At 43.8% G+C, this 16,621-nt stretch overlaps 1 protein-coding gene across 2 annotated transcripts in view; it reads left to right on the top strand.

The window, feature by feature from the left end:
- DOK5 (docking protein 5) overlaps positions 1-16,621 on the top strand; it is a 153,427-nt gene that overhangs the window by 14,824 nt on the left and 121,982 nt on the right. The gene's annotated exons all lie outside the window — the stretch shown is intronic.

Here is a 16,621-nt window from a genome sequence, read left to right as displayed (position 1 = left end):
GGGCTTGAACCCATGAACCCTGAGATCATTACCTGAGCCGAAATCAAGAGTCGGATGCTCAACTGACTGAGCCACCCAGGCGCCCCCGTGACTGTGTTTTTTATGTTTATTCCAAAAATAAAATTATAAAACTGAAAATTGGATCAACGTATATTGGGTAAAAAGATATTTACTGAATCAAATAAATACATATTGACTAATGCAGCCCAGCCAATTTTTTTATTAACTTGGCCAGTCTGGTCACATGCTTCAAACGGGTCTGGCTGGAAGGCGCCATCGATGAGATGCAATTTCTACACATTCCATGTATGTGGTTCCTAGATACTAAGAACCAGGAGACCTTGTTTCGGGCTGTATCTTGAGCCTCTCTTTCCTTCTTTTCTTTTCTCTCTAAGCTCCAGCCACCAGCTCCTTTCTGTTCCTAGGGGACAAGCTCTTTGCCATGCATGTCCTGTGCTGTCACCACTTCCTTCTATCTGTCATGCCCTGTGGTGGTTGGCTCTCACTCCCGTCATCGGCTCAAAAGTCACCTCCCCAGGGAACTGTTTGTTGACCATCTAGTTGCAAGTGGCCTCTGTCAGGTATTCTCTGTCTCGTCTCCATTTTCTCTCGTCCCACGATCATTCCTCGCAACTGTAACGATTTTTGGAAATTATTCCTTGCTTTATCTCTCACTTTTTTCTATTGGCCTCTAGGCATCAGGAGGATAAGATGTTCAGTTTTGTTGATGGTGGAATTCTCAGTGGCTAAGATAGTGTCTGGGCACATAGTAGGAGCTGAGCAAACATTCAAGTATGAATGAAACCCTGGAAGGACATATTACGAAGCAGACGGTAACCCTAGAAGATAATGTGTGTCCGTTTTTGTAGTTCCCACGAAACGCCCAGAGTTTCGTGCACTTCTGTTGTGTGATTTTTTTGTTGTAGCCCCTTTTGCAGCATCCAAGCTGCAGTCCTCGATGCAGGCAGACAGACATTTCCAGGAGAAGAACCGGGCGGGCATCAAAAGGGCTTTTTTTTCCCCGTGTCCTGGTACTGCTGGCCATCTGCTGTGACCAGAGCAGGTCACTGAACTTCTCACACCTCAGCTCCCGTTGCAGCAAGATGGAGATATTACTGTCTGACCTTCCTGTCCCGCCACCTGTCCACCTCCGGGCCGGAAGTACAGTGGTGCACGGGGAGGAGCGTGCCCGAGCACACAAAATATCCTGTTTTGTCCCAGACAGGTCTTCCCAGTGGCCCTGCCATCAGCCTCCTGAGTGAAACATAGCAGAGAAAACTTAGATTGCACTGTGCTGCTGGGACTGGTGTCAGACCCCAAACAAAAACAGATGACTTTTTAAATTTATTATTCACCTCAGATTTCCAGAAGAGAGTTCAATTTCTGGCAAGAAAGAAATGAAACGGAAGGAGGGAGGGAGGGAGGGAGGAAGGAAGGAAGGAAGCAAGGAAGGAAGGAAGGAAAGAGGCAAGGAAGTAGGGAAGGAAGGAAGGAAGGAGGGAGGGAGGGAGAGGGAAGGAAGGAAGGAGGGAGGGAGGGAAGGAAGGAAGGAAGGAAGGAAGGAAGGAAGGAAGGAAAGGGAAGGAAAAGGGGGAAGGAAGGAAGGAAAGGGAAGGAAAAGGAGGAAGGAAGGAAGGAAGGAAAGGGAAGGAGGGAGGAAGGGAGAGGGAAGGAAGGAAGGAGGGATGGAGGGAAGGGAGGAAAGGGAAGGAAAAGGGGGAAGGAAGGAAAGGAAAGGGAAGGGAAGGGAAGGAAAAGGAGGAAGGAAGGAAGGAGGGAAGGAAGGAAAGGAAGGAGGGAAGGAAAGAAGGAAGGAGGGAGGGAGGGAGAGGGAAGGAAGGAGGGAGGGAGGGAAGGAAGGAAGGAAAAGGAGAAGGAAGAAAGGAAGGAAAGGAAGGAAAGGGAGGAGAGGAAGGAATGAAGGGAAGGAAAAGGAGGAGAGGGAAGGGAAGGAGGGAAGGAAAGGAAGGAAGGAGGGAGGGAGGAGAGGGAAGGAAGGAGGAGGAGGAAGAAGGAGAAAGGGAAGGAAAAGGGAGGGAAGGAAGGAAGGAAGGAAAGGGAAGGAAAAGGGGGGAAGGAAGGAAGGAAGGAAGAAGGGAAGGAGAAGAGGAGGAAGGAAGGAAGGAAGGAAAGGGAAGGGAGAGGGAGGAAGGGAGGAGGGAAGGAAGGAAGGAAGAGGAAGGAAGGAAGGGGAGGAAGAAGGAAAAGGGGGAATGAAGGAAAGGGAAGGGAAGGGAAGGGAAGGAAAAGGAGGAAGGAAGGAAGGAGGGAAGGAAGGAAAGGAAGGAGGGAGGGAGGGAGACAGGGAGGGAAGAAGGGAGAAAGGGAGGGAGGGAAGGAGCCCACTCTAACTACAACAAAAGATGGCTTCTGTGTGTATATGTATCAATTCTTTTTAACTAGTATTTTACATTACATGTGCATGGCAAAGAAATAAAACAATGCAAAAAAGGAAATAAAACAATGCAAAAAAGAATAGAATGAAGAGGCAGTTTCTCTCCTACCCTAGACTTGTCTCACTTCCCAGGTATACCATTCTGGGGGGCAGATTCTTGTCTATTTGTGTGAAGATGTGTGTGCATAGGCACACATAGAAATACAGGTGGTTTTGTACGCTTCATTCTGCACTCATGGGTTCATGTTTAATGTTGTTGTATATACCCTGTCCCTTTTCTTTATGTCAAAGCACCTTTTAGAACTTTTTATTGATGCCCATTGTTCATTTATTTGGCTGTATTACAAATTCTTTAATTAGTTAATACCATTATTGGACGCTTTAAGGCAATTTCTCATTCTTGTTGGTTAAACAGTGAAGCAGAGAACATCCTTGTGCACACCTGTTTACATACATGATACTGTGTATCTAAGGTAAACCCTAAAAAAGGAGTTGCTCTTGCAAAGTGGTGCACATTCCGATTTTGATAAATAGAGCCCGTTTGCCTTCAAAGAGGTTGTATCAGGTGTGTTCCCACCGACAGCGCTCAAGAGTACAGGACTTATTTCTGCCAGTCCTAACTTTGTGTGTGTGTGTGTGTGTGTGTGTGTGTGTGTGTGTGTGTGTGTGTAACTCTTGAAAGATTTTCTCCTGCCTCCATTCCTCAGCTCAGCCCCCACTCCCCAGAGCTATTCTGCTTACTGCAGATTGATCATCTAAAAATACCAAACCTAATCCTACCCTACCTGTATTTAAAATATTCTCAAATGCCTTCCCCTTACACATGAACATAAGGTACTCCAGACGCTGTGATCTAGACCCTGCCGTATCTCATGCCACCCACGTGGGTGTTCAGATCAGCGCGTCCCCCAGGTCAGTGTTCAAGAAAAACACGCCCTCCTGAGTTTCTCCACTGGCCAGGTTCTCTTGCCTTCATTACTGCCCATACACATGTGGCTTCGTTGATGAGACAATTCTTCCTCTTACTTTTACTTTCCCTACTTTTTTTCTCATCCAGAAAGTCCCAGCTGGCGTGTCGTTGGTTTGGAGATGCTTCTCTTGACACTATGATGCCATCCCCTGGATCTCAGGGGTGGGAGGAGCCCCTCACCACCTGTATCCCTTTACGTTTAAATTTATTAAGATTAACTTAAAATTAAAAAAAAAAACCCTCAATTCCTCAGTCACACTAGCCACATTTCAAGTGTTCGATAGCCACATTTCATTAGTGGCTACCGTATTGGGCAGCACAGATACAAAATGTTTCCATCATTGTAGAGAATTCCGTTGGGCAGTGCTGCCTTATTTTTCTTCATGACACTCATGGCTGTTTCAAAATATATGCTTTGAGAATATCGTTTTGATGGTGTTACCCTCAAGAATCTGTGGGCTCCACAGGGCACGGCATGTTCCTCTCTGGCTTTTTGCTTTTTCCCATTATGGGAGTTCAGTAACTGTTGAATGCATGAATGAATGAGTGAATTGAAGAATTCCTCCAAGCTCTTAACTTTATTGTTGTGCTTCGTTGATCAGTAGACCTCCTGGGTAGGGGCTGAGCCCTCCATGCTTTTACCCGCGGCCCCTTCAACATTCCAGTTGGGAGCCTTAGTAGGACCCTAATTCTTACACCATTGTAATCTGGGAGTATTGGACCTTTCCCATTGGGCTTGACCCTTCAGCACCCGTGGCCTCACTGTGGAAAGGTTGCCCAGGTTTAGATTTAACCTGTGCAGTGGGCATTGTGCTGGGCCTCCCAGATGTCCCCCTGCCCTGCGGGGACTGAAACATTCCATTCTCCAGCTGGGAGTGCTCAGAGCAGTGTCGACTGGCAACTTGCAGCTAAGCCCTCTGCTCCTGCTACCTGGCCAACAGTGGGGATGTTCAGAGGTTATGGTAGAGGGCACATCACAGCTGACTTGCACCCTTGACTCCCTCCTAGCTGTTGCTCTTGGGAGCCCTTCTCATTGAACTTCCAGAATTCAAATCTCCTTCTTAGAATCTGCTTCCCAGTAAACCCAGCTTGCAACAATCCGATTTGTAATTGAAAAGCCACAGCTTTAGCTCAGCCTTCCAAAGAAGGTTCCGTGATGTCTTGCAAGAATATATTTTTGCTTGATTTGTTGGCTCATGGATTCTCCCTGTATTTTACCTACTTGTCCTCAAAACTAAAATGGTTCATTGATTTAATTTCCATAAAAAGTTTGGCAGCTTATTTCCTTTATTAGGTTGTTAAAATGCTCCAGTCTCTTCAGTAGAATCATCTAGGGAATGAATTAAGAAAATACCTTAACCACTTTATTACATTGAATCTGGACTCCATAAATTATTAGTATCAACTTTTTTTTCTTTTTTTTCTGGGAGGAAGCAGTTCCCTATAAACAGTAGGCAAGATTTATATGCATATTACTTTGGCTCTTCTTGTCCTGAAAGTCCTGATTATAGTTCCTTGTCCTGAGTACCTGTTTACGCCGTCATAAAAGGAGAGTTCTGGTTATAGCTTGTGGCCAGAGGGAAAAGGAATGCTTTTGTCTCTGTATTTGGTTCTACTTTATTCCTGAATAGGGTGTTTGGCCATCAAGTAGCCCGCTCACTTACAGGAGACAATTTGATATTTTTTTTTCCATAACTGTCAGTTTCATTGGGCAACTGTGAATTTCTGGGGAACATTTGTAAAATAGACAGAGTTACAGAAGATATGCTGACTGGCAGATGTTTCAAGATTGATTAAAGATTTAGAAAGAAGTACATTTCCCCGGGCTGCTGGGCTACCTTTTAATGAGATTGACAGTTTTACACATGGGGCTGAAAAAGTTCTTTATCATACAGAAATAAATTTCTAAAGTTAAATCCACTTGAGAGAGATGGGTGCAGGATAAAGTGTGTGAAGAAGATTGGACATTTTACGGGTGTTTAACTTTGAAGCTTATTTTTCAGAGATAGATGAAGTTGAATATTTCTAAGATGAAAAATCCTTTTGTTAGACTAATTGCTCTAATGTTAACTCAAAGAGTGGGTCAGCTTCCTGCAAGTTGGGGTCATGCATTCCAGGGAATTTGGAATCGTGGTTTTAGATGGGCATTAGGCATATGGAGCTGGAAATTAGCAATTTTTCATTTCATCTTCCAAAGGTTCAAACTGAAAAAGGCATTGGCATATTAGTTGGAAAAATGACTAACAAGGAGAATTTAAGGGTTATTAAAAAACGTTTCTTACCATTCTGACTTAGAGAGGCGTGCAAGTGAATATTTTATTAAATTTAAGGATAACATATAAAAAGAATAATATCTTCAAGTTTTGAAACCAGAGGATGGAGAAAAGGGACAGATTCAATGGACACTCAAAGTAAAAGAGAGTTTAAAAAAATTTTTTTTAACGTTTATTCATTCTCAAGAGACAGAGAGACAGAGCATGAGTGGGGGAGGGGCAGAGAGAGGGAGGGAGACACAGAATCTGAAGCAGGCTCCAGGCTGTCAGCACACAGCCGGACACGGGGCTCGAACCCACGAACTGTGAGATCTTGACCTGAGCCAAAGTCAGATGCCCAACCGACTGAGCCACCCAGGCGCCCCAAAGTAAAAAAGATTTCAGATTGATTTGTCTGATCCCTATATTTAAAGATGGGGAAACTGAGGCCAAAGAGATTTAATGACTTTGCCAGAGCTCTGGCCCCTCAGGAATCAAGCTGTGAAGTCTGCGACCTGGGGGGCTAAGAGCATGAACCTCGGTGATGGGTGGCAGACAGATCTCTCTAGGCCACTGACTGACTTGAATTTTGGACAGGTTACTTAATCTCTCTTAATTTGTTTTCTCAGTTAAATGGTGTCGGTAATTACAGTTCCTGTCTCATACAGGTGTGTGAAAATTACATAAAATAATCGATGAAGTGCATTTTGTGGCTTGCAGATTACTTTGAAAAGCAGATTCTGAACTTGGGGAGCCTGGCTGATTATTCATGTGGATTTGTAAGCCAAACATTCTGTCAGGAACATCGTGGGTCCTTAATGAGTCAGACATGAACACCATGCCCCGGAAATGTGGAGAGACTGCTTTGTGGAATCAACAAGGCTAAACTTTTGGTCCGCTTCAAATGTCAAATTTAGTAGTCTTGCCTTTGAAGAACACACTGGTATTTCACCCTTTGAATATCTATTTCCAAGCTCTTATGGTTAGGATGTAAGATTGTGTAATTAAGGTGTTGGGAAAGGGCGTCTTTCAAAGGGAGGAATGGACAGTTGAAAGGTAGTATGATCAGTTGTAAGGTGAAAAATCGCCAACTGAAAATTTGGAGCCTTCAAATTTTGCTCTATTCTACTTCGTTGTTATATCTCCTGGAAAATCGTCCTGATATATTGTGGCATATGAGAAAAAACAAATGGCAGGGAAAAGAGGCATTTTGGTGCATATGTGTGCACATAATATATTTCTGTCTGGGCACAGAACAGTGAAGAAAGGAATGGTTTCCGGTAGTAACTTTTATAAAGTAAATGTGCTTTCCTCTAAGAAGTGGGGCCAGTGGAGGATAGGTGGGGTGGGTGGTCATCTGCTTTTTACTTGTATGCTTTTCAATTTCTTTATCTATTTATCTGTTTGTTTATGTATTTTTATTTTAAAAAATTCTTTTTTAATGTTTGTTTATTTTTGAGGCAGAGAGAGAGAGAGACAGAGAGCAAGTGAGTATGAGAGGGGGAGGGACAGAGAGCGAGGGAGACACAGAATCCTTAGCAGGCTCCAAGCTCTGAGCTGCCAGCACAGAGCCTGACACGGGGCTCGAACTCACAAACCATGAGCTCATGACCTGAGCTGAAGTCGGACCCTTAATCGACTGAGCCACCTAGGTGCTCCTGTTTATGTATTTTCATAATGCACGTTCATATCTTTTGTAGTATAACAAAAACACATATTAGGACCCTAATTGGCCAGAGCCAAAGAACATTGGTTGGGAGATGAGATTTTTACTGAATTCATTTTATTTAAAAATACACTGAATATCCATTCTCTATATAAGGGCTTATACTTACATATGGTGTTGTCCTAAGAGACCTCATGTGGTAATGGCACTGAGCTTTCCGCTTTTGTAGCTGTTGGGACTTTGGACCACAATGGATCACGTTTGTCCCTATGTAAAGCCATTCATTTGTCACGTTCGCTGTGTGTTTTCCTTTGGAGGAGAGCTAGCTAGGCCGCAGTACTGCCTGCACCTTAGCAGAATTATTATGGCTTCGTCAGAAACATTAGAAGACATCTTCCGAGTTAGAATTAAATAATATTTTCCTTTAGTGATCATTATTAATGTTGTTTTAATTAACAGCATTGATAGCTCAGGGTTTCAGCAACATCTCGCTCACTGTTGTAAATTAGAAGATTAAATTGTCTTTTTACTTATCATATTATCAGGGGAACAATAGCAACTCCAGTTTGTCAAGAAAGAAAGATGGGATTTGGGTTCTTCTGCTGCGATATTTCAATATGGCAGCTTTGGGAGTAAGAGAAAATGGGAAAAGGAGGTTGGGTCAGATTTTCAATTCAAACTGATTTGGAATTACAGTTTGCCTTGATAGTTTGTTCACTTACTTCTAGTTTTCTGTGTTACTTTGCAAGTGTTGGGGTTTGCTCTTATGAAGCAAAATCACATTAACTGTTTTAGAGCCATGGTCCCAATGATCTGTATAAATTGTGTAGTCAACGTATTTTGTTTAAGACTGTCATATAAAGCAGAGAGGGAAAGGATCGTGCCCCCTTGAGGTTTAAATACAGTCTCAACACCTTACATTGTCCTCAGTTTACAGGTGAAGGACTTGGGCTTACAGAGAATCATACTATAATCATCCTACTCCAGGTTATTCAGTCTAGGAATGAAAGGAGCAAGAATTTCAGACCCATGCCTTTCTCTGCTTAATCTCTATTACACTAATGCGGTGTCTTTGTCCTGTCCTTGTCATTTTAGTATCTGTAATAGGACTAAGCTGAATACCTTGAAATACTACTGTAGGACTGCCTTTTGAAAATATTTTCTTGACCTATTTTATTTACCCGATTCTCTAAAAATAAGAAGAAACTTGGGGCACCTGGGTAGCTCAGTCGGTTGAGTGTCCGACTTTGGCTCAGGTCATGATCTCACAGTTCACGGGTTCGAGCCCTGCATTGGCCTCTGTGCTGACAGCTCAGAGCCTGGAGCCTGCTTCGGATTCTGTGTCTCCCTCTCTCTCTCTGCCCCTCCCCCGCTCATGCTCTGTCTCTCTCTGCCTCGCAAAAATAAAGAAACGTAATAAAAAAAATTAAATATAAGAAACTTGCAAAGTTGCTAGTGAGGAAAAGAACTAAAAACTGGATGTGAATAAAAGCCAAAGTTGTATGACAAAGTGAATGTCATACAACTGGCTTGAAAAACAATGGAGAGACAGTACAGCTGGGGTGTTTGAGCATTCTTTGTGAGTTTATTTATTCCTTTAAGAAAATAGAACACTGGGATAGAGTAGGTTCCATAAGCAGAATGTTGGGAAGAACTTTAGTGACCAAGATCATCTCATTCAATATAGTTAACTAAATTTGAACACTGGACACAAAGAAAATAAGAAAGACCACATCAGGGTCAATAAATGGTTTTTCCCTCTTTTTATCATTATTGTTTTCCTGGGTTTCCAATATTTTCCCTTGTAATAAAATAATATGAACCTAATACCCCAATATAAAATTATCATTTTAGTACATATACTTAGCATTTCCCCCCACCCATCTAAAATTTCACATCCTCGCAACTATTAGATATTTACATGTCATATCCTATGTATCTTCTAAAATGGATTGTGTTGTAGTGTAAATATTTTTCCAAACAGTTACACAATCTTTAAAACTATAGTTTTGAAGTCTATGATTCTCCATGGAGTAGGTACATAATTACTCGCTAGTTAAAACAGTTAAATTGTCTCTAATTCAAATAACACTCAGGCTTATAAAAACTTGGACCATGTTTTGGATTGTTCCCTTGCAATGGAGGTGATTAGGAGGCTAAGAAGTTTGTGTAATTTTATGACCCTTGATACACATTGAGAATTAGCTTCCCTAAGGGCCCCACCAACTTACACCATCGTCAGCAATGTCTGGTGGGACAAAAACCAGTTTTTCAGACTAGAAATCTGCCAGCGTGCCACAGATGGAGCTGACATTCTGTTCGCTTTGCAGTCGTCCATCCATTCACTGGTTATAGGGATCGGCTGAGAATCCCAAGGTAAGAAACAAAACAAAGTCACACCTACAGTCCTCAGTACATGGTTCGGCTCTTAACATAAGACTATATACAGTGTTTTAGGGAAACCAAAGCAAAAATAAACTGTTGGGACTGTATCAAAATGAAAAGCTTCTGCACAGTGAAGGAAACCTACAACAAAAGTAAAAGACAGCCTACTGAATGGGAGAAGATTATTTGCAAATGACACGTCGATAAAGGGTTAGTATCCAAAATATATAAAGAGCTTATAAAACTCAACACCCCAAAAACAAATAACCCGATTAAAAATGGGCAGAAGACATGAACAGGCATTTCTCCAAAGAAGAGACGCAGATGGCCAACAAATGAAAAGATTTCCATCATCCGTTACTGTCACGGAAATGCAAATCAAAACTACAGTGAGATATCACCTCACACCCGATATTAGAATGGCTAATATCAACAACACAGGTATCCACAGGGGTTGGTGAGGATGTGACGACAAAGGAGCCCTCGTGCACTGTTGATGCAAATGCAAACTGGTGCAGCCACTATGAAAACAGTATGGGGGCTCCCCAAAAAGTTTAAAACAGAACTATCCTATGCCCTAGCAATTTCAGTACTGGGTATTTCCCCAAAGAATACAAGAAACTCTAATTCAAATAGAGACATGGACCCGTATGTTTATAGCAGCATTATTTACAAGAGCCAAATTACGGAAGCAGCCCGGGTGTCCATTGATTGATGAATGGATAAAGCAGAGGTGGCATATTCGTATGTGTGTTTGTACACATATATATGATGGACTATTATTGGGATATGATTGGAATGGAATATACACACAATGGAATATTCTTCTGCCATAAAAAGAATGAAGTCTTGCCATTTGCGACAACACGGAGCTAGAGAGTGTAATGCTAAGCGAAATAAGTCAGAGAAAGAAAAATAACACGTGATTTCATTCAGATGTGGAATTTAAGAAACAGAACAGATGAACAAAGGGGGAAGAAAAGAGACAAACCAAGAAACCGACCTTTAACGAGAGAGAGCACACTGATGGTTACCAGAGGGAAGAGGGATGGGGAAGAAGGACCCTTCTCGCGATGAGCGCTGAGTAGTGAAGGAATTGTTGAATCACTGGATCGTACACCCGAAACTAATAGAACACTATGTTAACTAACTGGAGTTAAAATAAAAATTAAAAAAAAAAAGGGGGATGTATACGTTGTTTTGTGACTTCCGAATTTAGACTTGAGGGAGGGGAGTGGAGGTGTGTGGACACCAGGGAGGGGTGTTCGAGGACCCGCAGGGAGGCCAGTGTACCCGAAGTGGTGCGAGCAGTGGGAGAGGAGAAGATGCCATCAGTGGGGGTAGGACTTCCTTGGCCACAGGCAAGGACGTTGCATCTTGTTCTGAGCAAGAGGGAAGACATTGAACGGTCTGGGGAACGCCCTGGGGAATGGCGTGTGCTTTGGATTACGTTTCAAAAGCAACGCTCTGGCCGCCTGCAGACGCCACAGGCAAGGGCTGGGAGTTCATGAGGCAGCGATTCCTGTGCTCTGGGCAGCTGGGACCGTGGTTATAGCTGTGGACGTGGGCGCGGTGAGCAGTAGTCAGGTTCTGGATATGTTGTAAATATAAGAGCAGGAGGATTTCCGAACAGGCTCCAAATGCCCTGGGAAAGAAAGAAGAAAATTTAGGGGTGACTTCAATATTTTGACTTGGTCAACTGGAAGAATAAGATTAATATTAACTGAAATGTGGGGAAACGGGAGCTACAGCGGGTTTGGGAGCAAAGATTAAGAATTCAGCATCGAGCAAGTTAATTTTGAGAGGACTATTAGGCCTCCAGGTGGGAGTGCTTAGAACAATGCCTGCCACTTAGTAAACGTTCACTGTTACTATTGCCCTGACTGATGTTATTACTGAGAACTGTGTGTGTCTGTGTGTGTGTGTGTGTGTGTGTGTGTGTATTTATACTCTGTGTCAGCAGTAAACAACAGTGGATGGGTTCCTGTCCCTGTCCTCGTTGTGCTGCTGGGAAGACACATAAATACTCAGAAATTATATATGAGATCGCTGTGTGGGGCAGTGCTGCTTTGGGGGTATCACTGACCCTGCCTGGGTCCAAATCATGATTTCTATGAAATTAGTACTTTGCAGCGTACTTAGTCTTTTTATATCGCTGCCTCATCTGTAAAGTAGAGATATCCACCTTCTTTTTATAATGCATCTAAGTGCTCAATAAAATTAGCTTGGTGTGAACGATGCTGTAAAATCACTCATTTGTTTTGAAAATCGTTTTTGAGGGTCTGCTGTGTGCCAGGAACTTGGATGGCATGCATGTGTATAGTGTGAGCAAGACACTATACCTTCAGGGAGATCCTAGGGCACAGGGGTGGGGAACACATGGTAAATAAATGAGACTGGTAGGTGGAGCTAAGAATTACGTGAAAAATCAAATATATTCTAGAGCTATGCTGTCCAACAGGAAGATAGTGTGAGCTGTGTGTATGCAATTTAAAATTTTCTAGATGGCACATTTAAAAAAATGCAGCAGGTGAAATTTACTTTAATAGTATATTTTATTTAGTCTAATATATCCAAAACTATCAGTTTAACATGTAAAAGCATAGGGGCGCCTGGGTGGCTCAGTTGGTTCAGCGTCCGACTTCGGCTCAGGTCATGATCTCATGGTTTGTGAGTTCAAGCCCCGCATCAGACTCTGTGCTAACAGCTCAGAGCCTGGAGCCTGCTTCGGATTCTGTGTCTCGCTCTCTCTCTGCCCTTCCCCTGCTCACGCTCTGTCTGTATCTCAAAAATAAATAAAACATTAAAAAATAAATAAAACATTTAAAAAAATTTTAAAGCATATAAAAGCATAAAAAATTGTTAATGAGACATTTTTACTTTCTTTTTTCTACTGAGTCTTCAAAATCTGAAATTTTAGTCACTACAGCACGTTTCACTTGGTCTAGCCATATCTCAAGTGCTCGAAAACCGCACATGGCTAACGGCTGCCATATTGGACAGTACAGAGCTACAGTGAGTGGGTGTCTGCTTTAGATTGAGTGGTCAGGGAAAGCTGAGCCCTTGTGACCAGAAGGAGCCGGCCACGCAAAGATTTGGAATTGGGAAAAGCCCTCTGGGTAGAAGAAAGAAGTAGGCAAAGAGCCTCGGACCAAAACGGGCTTCCTGTGGTCACAGAACAAATCATTAAGGACAGTGGGGCCAGAGCCCAGAGGACAGAGGGACCAGTTGTATGAGACTGAGGATCTACATGGGGCCAAATCTTGTCGAATTTAGAGTCCACAGTGAGGAGTGGGTTGAGAAGCAGTGGAAGGATCTGTGTAGGAGGTGAAATGACTAAGCTGTCACTAGCCGCTGTGAGCAGAGAGGGATGTGAGAGACAGGAATGGGAGGAGCCAGCCCCCTCGGAGATACCTCCAGTCCAGCTTTGGAACGTCAAGGATGGCTTGGAGGAAGGCTGTCCTAGAGAGGGCTTCTCCAGGCGCCGTCGGGTTGAGATGGGATTGTAAGACACAGAGCGTGTCTTGGCCTCCCAGGCTTCAAACGTTTTTGACCACGTGATTCATTCAATTAGAAAAAAAACACTCCTGATATCTTTATACTTAATTATTCATGGCCTCTATCCATACATTACATTGTTATATTTTAGTAAAGCCTGTTTTCTGGCTTATCCCAGACACCCGCACACAAGCACAAAGTTTTACTACTGTTTCCCTTCACTTCGCTGCACCCCGATTTGGAAGTGAGTCTTGTGGGCAGAGGGAATTCAGGCGAAGGCCTGAAGCTGTAACCAAGCGTGACCCACGTTGAGAGTAGCAGCAGTTCAACTCTGGGTGGGGGGAGAGTGTTGAGAGGGAGGTGGGTGGGCAAGGGGGCGATGGTGAGGAAGTGTTCAAGGTTGTTTCTGCAAAGCACTTCAAGGCCTAGAGCATGCAGGGCGTATATGCTCTTGGAAAGGTTTTGACATATTTCCCTGTATGAAGGGAGGCCACTGGCGGGCTGGAAGCTGGGGAGGTAAGTTCTTTACATTCACGTTCCTATGTTATTCGTCTGTCACACACACGGAGCCAGAGCGAATGGAAAGGTTTAAGACAAGGTGATGACAAGATTATTTATTACGGACTAGAATATTCTCCTTTGCCTCTTCTCCACTTCTCTCAATTCTACAGGTGGGAAACTAACTCTTGCTGGTAAAGACTATAGTTTTGATCCCAGAGAGATTTCATTCCAGGACAGCCTGCGTGCCGGCTCACCCTGACCCCTGCCTCCGCAGCTCCAGGAGAAAAACCCTGCCTAAGGGCCGATCCAGTAAAAACCATCCACTTATCCTGGAGACCTAGAGATGACCACCGGAAGCTTTCGGCGAGAGTTCCGGACGCTTTTAAAAATACCAGTTTACCTTTCCTTTTCTTTGCAGTCTTTGTTTACATGCTGTGGCCCGAAAATGATGCCGCTCTGAGAGACAAAGCCGTTACACTTTTTCTTTGCTGTGGGTTCTCTTTTCTCCCCTCCTTGATTAGGCAGAGTGACTGTGGAAGCAGCTGTTTCCCTGTCCACAAATCCTCAGTAATTAACCCTTACTCTTTATACTTAATCCTAAGATATATGTACTTGAAATATCGTAACATTTAGAGCAGTCTATTCTACACTTTATAGTTGCATGATTTTTAGCTTCTTACTCAAATTAAAAGAGAGAATAAACCTTTTCATGTTAAACTTCTGGTCACGGTTAAGTGCGGTGTTTTGTTGCTAATCTCTCTAAACCACGGCCCTCAGAGATGTCTACTCAGAAAACCACTTTGTAATAATGACTAATTGGGAAAATGGACAATATTGTTAGAATGTTGAGAGAAACATCATGTAGGCTTTCTAAACGGATTCGGCATGGGATCCCATGACCTGGTTTGAGAGGGAACATTTCTCCTTCCCGATCTGCCAGAATCCAGTCAGCTCATCCTTTTCCTGCCTCGCCTGAGTTCACTTACATTGCCCCAGGTTGGGCTGCATTGGAAGGCTGCCTGGCTTTGTGTGCTCACTGGGCCGAAACGACTCTCCCTGTGTCGCTATTGGGAGCACACCCTGTCTGCAAATGCATCCACTTGATTTCACTTCTGGGCTTCTGGAGTGTTGAAAGAGCAGCCCATTAGAATGGGAATGAGCCAGAGGGCTCAGCAAGACCGGCTTGATCGACATTGCCTGCCCGTTGTGCTGCGCATGACAGTGCAAAATAGCATTTGTGTGTGAGGACAGTCAGGGCCACCAGACTCCAACAGTTACAACAACAACAACGACGGTAATAGTTACCATCTATTGGGTATTCTCTGTGATGTACGCAGGGCGAAGCTAAACATTTGCGTGTACTTCTTTATGAAGCTTTACCATGGCTTTGTGAGCTATGCAGCATAACTTTTTAAAAAGATTTCTTAATGTTTATTATTTTGAGACAGAGAGAGTGCGCGTGCGCGAGCACGAGCAGGGGAGGGGCAGAGAGAGGGAGACAGAATCTGGAACAGGCTCCCGGGTCTGAGCTGTCAGCGCAGAGCCCGACTCAGGGCTTGAACCCGCGGACCGTGAGATCATGACCTGAGCCAAAGTCGGACGCTTAACCAGCTGAGCCACCCAGGTGCCCCATACGCAGCATAATTTTTGAGGATGAGTGTGCTCATCCTGGGTCTGAATGCTGTGTTGACCACTTCCTTGCTATGTGACCCTGTGGGAATGGCCTAACCCCTGGAAGGACGTGGTTCCCCATCTTTAAAAGGAGGATAACAATAGTAAGGGCACTCTAGAACTGCTGTATTGAGCAGGATACTATAGTGCCTGGTACATAGTAGGTGCTCAGTAAAAGTTAGCTGTTTGCTAATAAGAACGTTGGGAGTTCACGTGAAGCAGCCTATTTAACTTGCTCATGCTCACGCAACCAATAATTGCCTCTGGTTTTACCAAAAGATGAAGTCAAAGAAAGTGGGGTAGAAAAGGTGCCAGGTAGCTGATAACTTAAAAAAAAAAAAAAAGTTTTTGCAGTACTCTAGTGGGTTATCCATAGTCCCCTGGGGGCATTCGACAGCCTTTGCCTTGGTCTTGATCAACTGTTGACCACACTAGGTGAAGGGTCGTAGCTGGAGTTTTTATTAGTTATGATGCCAAGAGGCAGAAAATCCAATTCGAAGGGAGGGATTGACTCACGAGATTCAAAGGCCAGGGTGCATCTAGCTGGGGGCGTGGCTTGTCAGGAGGAGATGATGTTGATGAGGAGTGATTCTTCATGAGGTTGCAGGACAGCTGTGGCACTTCCAAAGCTCGTATCCTTTCAGATTCTGATCCAGTGGGACAGAGAGTATCTTTTCGCCCTCCTAACAGTTGAAGAAACATCCTGAGCATGGCACTCAATGGCCACAATTACTCATAAATCTGTCACTGAACCAATCATGTGGTTCAGGTGATGGGGTACAAGACTTGCCTATGGCTAATCAGGTTCCTCCCTTGAACCTGAGCACAGTCGACCTTAACAGCAACCAACAGAGCAGAGGTGGTTCAAGGGGGAATTGAGTGCTGCTTACCAGAGGGAGTGGATAGATGCCAAGTGACATAAATATAGAAATCCACCCAGGGCACCTGGGTGGCTCAGTCGGTTGGGCATCCGACGTCGGCTCAGGTCATGATCACGCGGCATCGGGCTCTGTGCTGGCAGCTCAGCGCCTGGAGCCTGCTTTGGATTCTGTGTCTTCCTGTCTCTCTGCCCCTCCTGCTCTCTCTCTCTCTTTCAAAAATAAATAAACATTAAACATTTTTTAAAAAATATAGAAATCCACAAGACAAATGAAATCAATAGTGAGGACACTGTCTATGAACCTTCAGAGAAGCCTATTGCCTTACTTTTTCTTCCTCTGTTCCCGTCAACTTTTCTTTCTGCAGATTATTGCTTATTCAGAAAATGAAGGAAAAAGGAAAGG

This window comes from Panthera pardus, unplaced genomic scaffold, assembly GCF_024362965.1.
Source record: "Panthera pardus isolate Hobbes unplaced genomic scaffold, ASM2436296v1 HiC_scaffold_25, whole genome shotgun sequence".
NCBI classification, from domain to species: domain Eukaryota; kingdom Metazoa; phylum Chordata; class Mammalia; order Carnivora; family Felidae; genus Panthera; species Panthera pardus.
This window is presented reverse-complemented; position numbering and strand designations above follow the sequence as displayed.